The sequence below is a fragment of the Geospiza fortis genome, unplaced genomic scaffold, assembly GCF_000277835.1.
Source record: "Geospiza fortis unplaced genomic scaffold, GeoFor_1.0 scaffold43, whole genome shotgun sequence".
In the NCBI taxonomy this organism is placed as follows: Eukaryota; Metazoa; Chordata; class Aves; order Passeriformes; family Thraupidae; genus Geospiza; species Geospiza fortis.
The window spans coordinates 879,305-889,972 of NW_005054431.1; the positions used below are offsets into that span (position 1 = coordinate 879,305).

General features: G+C 40.1%; 1 protein-coding gene across 1 annotated transcript in view; it reads right to left on the reverse strand.

The window, feature by feature from the left end:
- XRCC4 (X-ray repair cross complementing 4) overlaps positions 1–10,668 on the reverse strand; it is a 128,795-nt gene that overhangs the window by 88,526 nt on the left and 29,601 nt on the right. The gene's annotated exons all lie outside the window — the stretch shown is intronic.

Below are 10,668 nucleotides of genomic sequence, written 5' to 3' on the forward strand. Positions count from 1 at the left end.
CCACTGTGGCAGCAGTGGGGATGCTGTACAAGACATACAGGAGGCCTGAACACATTTGTATTGCCTGGTCTGGGATAAACAACAGAAGACTCTTGTTTTAGTCAAGTTAAAGGAGGAATAGCTCAGCCATACATAGAAACCAGTGCCAGCTGAGCTACAAACATGCAAGTCTGGGTGAAGACACATTAATATCTAACACAATAGTTTGAGGGAGTGGAAGAAGGAGAAGGGGTTGTCTCTCTCATCTTGTGATCTTCAAAAAGACTGCCATAAATTTTGTGGCATTTCCCTATGGAGAGAAGTATTACCCATCTTTCCAACTTGCATACACAGCTATAACATCTTTAAAAAGGCATAAATATAAGTGGTACACACTAGAGAAGTGTTCACTCTGTGTTGTGGCATCTCACCTATTAAAAACAGAAATGCAGTTTGATTTGGTTTTCCCCCCATTTTACTTGGGAGGGCGTGGAAAATTACATAAAAGACACCTATTAAAAATGCCTATTGCTTGTTACCTTTTTAACGTGCAAGTTTCACGAATGCCATGCATAAGTTTTGGCCTGAAAAAGGCTCAGTAAGAGCTGCTCACAAAGCTATCAAAGACATTGTTTGAAACAAGGAACAGTCCTTCCACGTGGACCTTTTATCTGTGGAAGTCTCTGCCCCAACACATGATACCACCCTGACCTCCTTCAGCAAGGTCAGTCTATCAGAAAATGTGGAAAACCCGAAGGTTTAATTTCCAATTAGCCACCAAATTCACATGTGCTGTCTCTAAAGCGTTGCTGTCTTTAGCAGGCGTGCATCTGATAGCTACAGATGAAAAGATGCTTTTAATTTATTTTTGGAAATTAGATTACACTATCAGTAGCCCACAGATTGGCGTGCACCCCCTGAATATCACACTTGCTGTCTGACAGCAGTAACAAAGATGCACATTTGTGTAAAGGAAACTGTTTTTCATCACTTGCAAGCCACCACCATGCTATTTGGATAAAGAATTCACAGAGATAGAGAGGCACAGTAGCACAGATAAATAGCATCACAACCTTTTACCATGAAGGAAATAGCAAGGAGAGCACATAATCTTTGTCTTCTGCCTTAATACATTCAACTGAGATCAGGTATAGGCAAATCTATTTAATCAGGACAAACAAATTAAAGTTTTCACTGCACAAAAAGAATTAAAAATGCATAATCCTGAAATAAGTTAGAGTAGCAGTAGAATTATTCTGAAAGCACAACCAAAATCATGCCAGACACATTGCAGACACTCCAAATGCAATTGTAATGATTAAAAAAAGCCCAACACTGCAACAGGGACACAGATATATGTGTCCATGTTTGCAGGTGTTGAAGTCCAACACTGACTTTAATTTGACTTTAACTGCCTTTTAAATCTTTCATGTAACCTTTGTTCAGGCTTTATGTGAAGCAACTGACTATTACCTACTCTCTCACAATAAAATTCACTTTCCTCCTGTCTTGGACACTGAGACCTGTGGACCATTTCTAGGAGGCCCACAAAGGTGAGCAGAGCAAGTCCATCACCAGGAGGCCTAAATTTATCATGCAGGTGCTGACAAATCGACTAAAAAGGGGAAAAAAATAGTAAGGCTTTCTGCAAAACAAGTGTTCCTCTCTATCTCCCCTCCTCCAGCAGCCATCTAATCTTAATTTAGGAGAGCTGTGGGGAGCACATTAGCCAGCTACCTCCAGGAAAACACAGAATGTTTGGATACAGCCCTAATTAAAACAAAACTAATGTGACAGCCTGGAATGGTGGAAGGTGTCCCTGCCCATGGAAAGGAGTGGAATGAGATGGGCTTTAAGGTGCCTTGCGATCCCGGATTGTGGTCATGCTCTGCCTCCCTCACACAGCACAAATTCACACGAAGTGCACCAAAATCCCCTTCCCTGAGGCTGTTCCTCCAGCAGGGAATTGTTTTACACCACCTATTTAACAGGCAGAGACGTCAGCACTAACAATAGCAACGCTGCTATCTCGGCAAATTACAGCTGAGTGGTGTTTGCCCCACCAGGAGCCCGGTGCTGAGAGGCTGATAAGCCAAAAAGGCCCCCTCAATTCCCAAAGTAGGGCTAAAACAACGTCAAGAAAAAAAGAAATCTCAAGGCAGTTCTGCTCTGGAGTCCTGCTGGCATCCCGAACTGGAAAGTGGACTGGTGAAGGAGAAAATGACAAAATAACACAATTTTACATCCAAGGATTCTGAATTTGGGACAGGCGTGTAAATTGCAGACATAATTCTATTAAAATTAAGTGTTGTGGGGGAAAAAAGTGTATCATTATAAAGGAGATGTTAGTTTTCCCCACACACAGCTAAGATTTTCCTTGCAACTAAAGCAAGAAACAGTCCAGTTATTTGTCCTTCATCGCCAAAGCCACAGCAGGGGAACTGCAAACAGTTCCAGGGAGATGCAGTGGAAGTGGTTAAAGATCAGGATACCACAACAAACAGTTAACCGGGTGGGATATCAAGATAAACAGCTCTTGCTTACTGCAGGAGTGAAAGAAAACATCATTAACACCTCACTAAGCTAATTTGACAAGCAACATGTCTTTGGTTTGGATCACGTTTCCGAGGTGATTTGGTAACTTTTTAACGGTGAATTTTAATTTTTTTTTTGTTAGCTTTGTAAATTCCTGCACTTTGCCGCTCCCCAGATGAATTTAAATTTCTCACCATCCTTACAGCTGCTGTAGCTCTCTGGCCCTGCATCATCTGCAGACGTAACTAATGTGCTTTCTACTTCCCCTTCCAGATCATTCAAGAAAACATTATGTAAAACACTGAAGCACTAAACACTTCATTTATACAGAGAGGGAGCAGACCTGGAAGAGGTCCCAGGGGACAACAGACTGACTGTGACTGATACACTGCTGCCCTTCAGTATCTGTTCTACTGTTTGTTGGGATTTTATTTTTTCAAATTTTTATTTTTTTTAAAGGCGCAGGAAGATGACCACAGAAGCGTTTAGAAAACTGTGTTCCCTTAATCAGAAATCAGTCATCACATATCCACCAGGTCTGTATTTTGAGCTTAAGAAATAAAAACAAGAATTAAAAGCTTATGACAAAAATCTCATTTTCCCCTGACCTCTCACCCTGCCCACTGTCTGCCTTCTAGGGATGAAGAAAGAAGTGATCTTAATCATAAGAAACAAAATATTTCAGAAATAACTGAAAAGTTTCTCAGTTTTTCTTGTAGATGCTTATGCTTATGGGAAGACGTGCTTCACATAAGAAAATAACAGGTATTAAAAAATGACACAACACATTTTTCACACAAGATTCCAAAACTGAAAGTTTCATTATTGTATAGAGACAGTGAATTTTAATTTTGCATTAAGTAACACATACCTGCTATTTAATCTTTGCATTACTTCACTAAATATGAAAGTTACCATATCTAAGGCAATAATTATAAGAGGTTATGCACTGAAAGGAGACAGACACACAGCAATGCCCCTCTTCTAAGTCAGAATCTGAAACTAAACACTAACAGTGAGTTTATTTCAAATAACAACAACTCTTCACTGTGTCTATATGAAAAAAGAAATCATGCTGGAAACTCTCATTACATCTGCTTTGCTGGTTGTGATTTCTCTCTCTATTAGTAAAATATTCTGACAACCCTTTCTAATAATGTTTTTTTCCCCACAATATATTCAAGGAATTCTATATTGCCACCAAATTAGATAGATTCTGTCCTTTGTTGTCCTGGCAGGGTATAGCAGATATATAGATATATAGATGTATAGATATAGATGTATGGATAGATATATAGATATTGGGTGTATTTGTGAGCCTCTCTCCTATTAAATCTTAACCCACAGTACTTCAATTTTTCCTTCTCTGTTTCAAAAACTAATTAACAAATAATTTTTTGAGAAAGCACACTTCACAGACACTTAGGTCTGATTTTGAAATGAAAATATTCCCAGCGTGTGAACTGAATGACAGAGGTTTAATCACACAAGCCAACCTTGCACAGCCTGTTACAGGCTCTTAGCTCTGCTCACTCAGCTCCCACTTTTCCTACCCTGGGTGAGACACAGAGATCCCTGTGCTCTGCCCCTAAAACAGCATTTCAGACTGAGCTAGCACACCCACAAACACCTACATCCTCACACACAGATGCTGCCTCCTGCAAGGTATTGCCCAAGCAATGTCCTTTTCCCCAGGGAAATATCAAAGAGGAATTTGTGGGGGGAAAAAATAAATTCCAGAGCAGCCCACCAGCACGGAGCAGCTGCGCAGTCCCTGTCTGGCTTCTTGGAGTCTGTGAAAGCAGCTGTGACCCCTGTGCTGGAGCAGGAAAGCCCTGCAGATCCACACAACAACAAATCCTTTTGTCACTGCCCTGTTCCGAGCACAGAATCACAGAATCAGAGAATGTGAAGGGTTGGAAGGGACCTTAAATCCCATCCAGTGCCACCCCTGCCATGGCAGGGACACCTTCCACTGTCCCCGGCTGCTCCAGGCCCTGTCCAACCTAGCCTTGGATCCAGGGACAGCCACAGCTTATCTGGGAACCTGTGCCAGGGTCTCTCAGGGAACAATTTCTTCCTAACATCTCACCTAAATTTCCTCTCTTTAAATTTCTACCCATTCCCCCTTGTCCTATCCCTCCAGCTCCCAATGCAGAGTCCTTTCCCTGCAGCCCCTTCACATCCTGGAAGGTGCTCTCAGGTCTCCACACAACCTGCTCCTTCACAGGGTGAAAAAACCCAATTTTCTCAGTCTGTTTTTGTAGCAGAGGTGCCCCAGTCCTCCTTACCAGCTCGGTGGCCACCTAGAAAAATCCTGCTAGGAGAAGCTGTTAAAAGCTGTACAGGGGAGCTACCCTGAAGTCCCTGACAATACCTTTGTCTACTGCTGGTGCTGAAAGCAAATTCTTTACTACAGAGTCTGAATGTCATAATTAAACTGGAATTAATTGAATTCCAGAGGAATTGTTACAAAGGGAAGTTGTGCTTTGCATGTGAGATACAGCAACTTTTTCTCTGTTGAGAACTGGAGCTCTTGCAAGACAGACATCCTGTGATTCCCTGTTAAATATCAGCTACCTCTCCTACTCCACAGACTCTGAAATAAGGTAGAATCAACACTGGGATAAAAACAAGCTTTCACTATGAAAATACCTAAGAATTTAAAAGAGAAAAATGTTAATGAAAATTCATGTACAGGGTTAAAGAATATGACCTACAAATGAATGATGCTGACACTTACACAAAGAAAGTATTGTTACAAGCTTGAATCTGGAAAGCATTATACCATTTTTATTTCTTAAGTCAATCAGTGAGTGGTCTTGATTTTTTAAAGCTGTGCCACTATTATCTCGAGGGAAATCATTCAGCAGTAACTATGACATCCCTGGGTGTGGTAATAAAACGAGTACACTAGACTTGCACAATACAGTGATGACAATGTGAAAGCAGAAGTTGCTTTTGTAACAGCAGACTCTAGGAAGCTAGAAAAAATTACACAGCACCATGGAAGCCAAGAAATCTGTCAGGTTACATCAGACGGTGTAAAAATATGATCATCAACTCCAAAAAAACAAGTTTAACACAAAAACCCTGCCTGCAACCAACTTCCCCCCTGACGAAAGCATCGCATCTACTCTTAGAGCAAAACAGCTGACGTGACTGAGATTTCCCTCAGGTTTTTACCACACGCTGCAGAAACCTTCAGAATTGCCATCCTATTAGGTCCATGTCCCCTGAAAATTAAATTCCTTCTGGATTCACTGTTTTGCATGGGAGCACCTCCCAGGTATTTTTTGGAGAGTGCTTCACTGTTCCTCACACCCTTAACCCCACACATTCATGGCACTGTGGGCCCTGTAAGGATTGGGGTGCAAGGAGGGAAACCACAGAGAAATTGGGAACATCCCCAGGTGCTCAAACACACGGATACCCACTCCCTCAAGGACAAGGAAGGCTCTGTTACTCCTTCCACCCCTCATCCAGCCCATGCTCAGCCTGGGCAGCAGGCTCTGATCCTGAAAGCTCTTGATGGAGTTACTGACTGGGAAGGAGCTTTGGAGGTCTAAACATTTTTGTGGGACGTGCAGCTCTGTGCAATCACAAGAAACAGTGTCACATAAACCTTCTCATACAGAAAGATTTTTTCACAAGATTTTCTTCATTTCTTTAGTGTAGCTCAGTTATTTTTTCCTAATTTGTCTCCTAAACACACACACACATGCCCAATTTGTATCCATTTGTTCTAGGACATACTCTATTCCCTGGCTTAGAGTGTTCTTTTCCCTCTGTCATGTTCAGACTCCATAATTTATAGATAAATAAATTTCTCAGCCAGGATTTTTTTCAGCTGGACTGAAGCTCCATGTAGCTTTGGCTACATACATGTTACTTTCCCTATCTCTCATACCACACAGCCTTCCTCTCAATTTCAGCTTGCATTTCTTGATTGTGAATGATCAGGACTGTACATTTAATTTCAAATATAAACCATGTTGAAGTAGACAGTGAAAATCCAAGAAAACAGACATAGACTTTAATACTGATAGTGTTCAACTGTCACATAAATCAATTTGCATGTTTCATTTCTTTCCTTTACCCCTGCCACATGTACCCTGTGTAAGAATCACCAGGATACAGGAATTATCTACATTTTAGGATGCCTGGTTCTCCAGATAGTCTTGGAATTAAAAATGGTAAATTAAAATAGTAAGAACATCAGATAATTCTTAAATACCCCCCTCCAAGAAAAAAGAAAGCCATGTACATACGTTAGAGTACCAAAAACACCTACTGAGCAAGTAACTACTGGATTTCTTTCATAAAAGGCATTATATCTATATGTCTTTCCTTAAAGACTTTGGAAAACTTCCTTGTTTAGGAAGTCAGAAACACCATATTTCACATATCTATACCATCAGCTACTTCTGTGAAGCTTAATCCCACCCAGGCTGAAAGGGTCTTTAGCTACTGAATTTTGACAGCTGTGGCATGGTCTGCTCAGCATCTACCCAGGCTGTGATTCCACTGCCTCAAAGTGCTCTGTAACCATTTCTTTCAGTCTTACTCTAAAAAATATTGCTCGAGAGCATTTCCTCTTAACTAACCTTAAACCTATACACACACACAGATAAATATATATATATGTGTATATGTCTGCAAGACCCAAATCATGTATTTGTAAAAAGTGAGATGCGTTTCCAAAAAAGGCATGAACTGAATAAAGTTGCAGAGCATTTGCACCACAGAAATGCTCATCTCTCAAGGTGCTAAGCCACAGAAAGCTGCCCCTAATTTTCCCCCACCCCACCCACCCATTTTTTGACCAGAGTGCAACTGAATCCCTTAAAATTAGAAATACATTGAATACTACCATGAACTGCAGTGGTAACACTCAGCGCTTGTAACATCAGGCATCTCTTCCACTTTTTTCCCTTTTTTCCCCCAGTGGTAATCACATAAATTGCTTCACTTCACCAAAGGAAAAAAAAATTCAAAGCAATTGAAGGAAAAATGCCAAAGGCAAAAATCTATAAAAATCAGGTGCAGAAGTTACTTTTTAGAACAATAAATATGGAATGGGCAACTACACCTTATAATTCCACAAACAGTGATAACATGATTATGTGAAGAACCAACAATTCAGGCACTTTGTTGGATTTGGTCTGAAATTACGATTTCACCACACAAAACCTGGCATGTTTGCACTCTATGCATGCACCCCAAATGCTTTATTCCTCTTGGATGCTTCCCCTCTTTTTATCATTCCCTTCTGTACTTCAGGCAATATTGTACATTCACCTCCCTGCTACCCCTCTGCCTCTGAAGGGAGCTAACAAACAGGAGTGAAGCAGGACACCCTTAAAAGACCTTTTTTTTTTCTATTTTTTATTTTTCACCTTTTCCCTCATTAATTCTGTGGCTCCAGGCAGGATCAGATGTGTTCCCACCTCGCAGAGCAGGAGCAATGTCTGTGAGCAATGGAACTACTGAAGGCTGGTTTCCTATGGCTATGACTCTTGTGCTGGATCCCCTAATGTCTAAAAAGGTGAGAAATCCAGTCAAAGCTTTTCCCTTATTTAATGCATTCATAACTTCTCTCCTCTCCCATGAGGATTTGCTAGTGTCTAATAATACAGTTGATCTCATTCCACAGCTTTTTCCAAAGCAGGCACATGAATAGGGTCTCTTTTTCTCCATCCAGGCACCTATTTCCATGAAACTAGTAGGAACCTGATATCTCTGAGACCTTTACTCCTGTCAAATCTGTTTGAAATTGTCCAGGAGTTTCAGAAGTTATTGGGGGGAAAGGGAGGAGGCAAGAGGCTGGCAGTCAGCAGAGGCACACAGCATGACCACATAGGCTTTGTTTCCTTAGGAAGCAGGGTAAAACACTTGCACTTTTTATTATTTTTAAAACCTGCCCTAAATGAATTAGGAAATCAGCTTTACTTAGAGATCTAAGCTTGTTTTCTTCCTTGTTTTTCATGTTATTTATAGTGCAGCAATAATACAATAGACTCTAGACATAACTTCTGGATTCAGGTCTCAGGGCTTAAATGCATGAACAGTTCCCAACCGTGTTAATTTAGATTTCAGAGGGAAAGCACTATGAGATAGCTTAAATCAAAATTTATTTCCTAGAAGCTACGAACAGAACATAGGGCCATTACCATAAAACAACTGCCACACAAACTTATCATCCAGCACTTTCCTTGAGTTTGAAGCTTTGAGTAAAGCTTGACGCTTTACTCCCTGAAAGTATGAAAGGATACCTGCCAAGGATTTTTAATTTAATCTGATGGGTTTTTTGTTTGTTTGTTTGTTTTCATTTTCTTCACTTATATTCAGGTTTCTAAATCAAAAATTATTCCAGAAAAAAAGCACTTATTTAAGCGCTTTTTAAAAAAACTTATTTGAGCAAAATGCTTAAAGGAGCAGAGTGAAGTTCTTTTTCTGAACAGTCACAAAGCATATGCAGCATGAACATGAAACACTGAAAAAAAGTACCACGCAAGCCTTTAAAAACCTCCAGAGAAGTTTCTACAAACATTATGAAAGGTAGACCCATATATATGTGCTTTCAGCCAAAAATCTCCAAAATAAAAGCAAGCCTTGCAGGAGTGCTGGTGATATTACTGTCAGTAAAGGTTCCAAGGTAACAAAATATAAATGATTAATACTTCCAAGATTAAAAAAAACACCACCACATTACGTGCTGCATAATAGGAGTATTTTAATTCTACCTGTCAACTGTGATCCTATTCCTACATGTGAAGCCCAGACTGCAGCTTTCCTTTAAAAAATATAATAAAGCACAACTGAAATGTCTGGAGTAATAGCTGTCAGATATGAAGACAACTTGTCTTGGGAGCTGCTTCCCTTCAAACACTTGACCTTTAGGCTTTGGGAAGTAATGGAAACTATAAAGTGCTGGGTGAATACACCCTTGGAGCTGACGTGCCAACGTTCTGCAGTAATCTGGGTCTGATTGCCCCCGAATATGCTGTCAGTAAACAGCTCCAGGATTGCACATGACTTTTTTTTTTCTTTCTCCCCCCTCCTTTGGAAAGTAAATGTATAACCACGTGAATAAGCATGAGATAATGCCTAGACCAAGGCAAAATATAAAAGTGTTCCCAGCTAAGCACTGCAAACAATTTTCCAGTGTGAGTAATAACACTGCACTCATTTAGAACAACCATCGACTATTTTCAGGATGGTATTTTACCCTTTGTTTGAAAAAAAAAAAAATCCCTTCAGAATGTTGACAGCCACTTGCTGAAGCCTTCAATATCCAAACACCTAACTATTTAATAAAAGCTTCATTGAATGGAGTTATTCTATCCCATTAAAAAAAAAAAGCAACATATTGAAGACTGTGCACCTAATCTGAGCAATCTGAACATCTGTGTGTGCTGTGCCCCACCCACAAACGTGGAAATAACTCAATGCATCATGAGATATATGTACTGAGTATGAAAAAATTCCAGTAAAGCCAAAATTCCAAGCAGCGCTGAGTTCATAGAAGGACATAAACACTTCTCTAAATTGTCAAGACATGAATAGAACACTTCTTTCCATCCAAGAGCCTAAAGAAACCAATAAAGAAAAAAAAAGGCCAAAATCTTATTTTCATAGAAAAATCAAATCTTATTTTAATTATTTTCTTATTTTCATAGAAAGAAATCAGTGCAAGTTCAGGTTCAGGAATGCAATGCAGGTGAAAAAAACTTTACTGATTTCTCTCTCCCTACAGTTACATCCCTATTCTTATTGTTCAATTTCATCAGCAGAAAAAGATCCCCCCCCACCCCTTAGGGTGCTCTTTAAGTGAGCTTTAAGAAAAACAAGAATGAAAGGAGTATTTGTAAAAATCAAGGCGTACTTCACTTTGTTTCACTGTCAGAGAGGCAGAAATTTGACAACAAACATTTGTTCTGGACTACACACTCTGGTAATAGCAGGATGGGTATTTTTACAGCTAACAGAGATTCTCACTTGGTTGGAGGTGGGTTGAGGGATGCATTTTCCCCCTTCTTGCGTCACAAGAATGAAAAACAGTGAAGTGTTTGTGACCACAGTGGTCCCAACACGGAGCCACAAGGAGAACCCAGCTCTCACATGGAATTAATGACAAAAGGGCCACCTCAA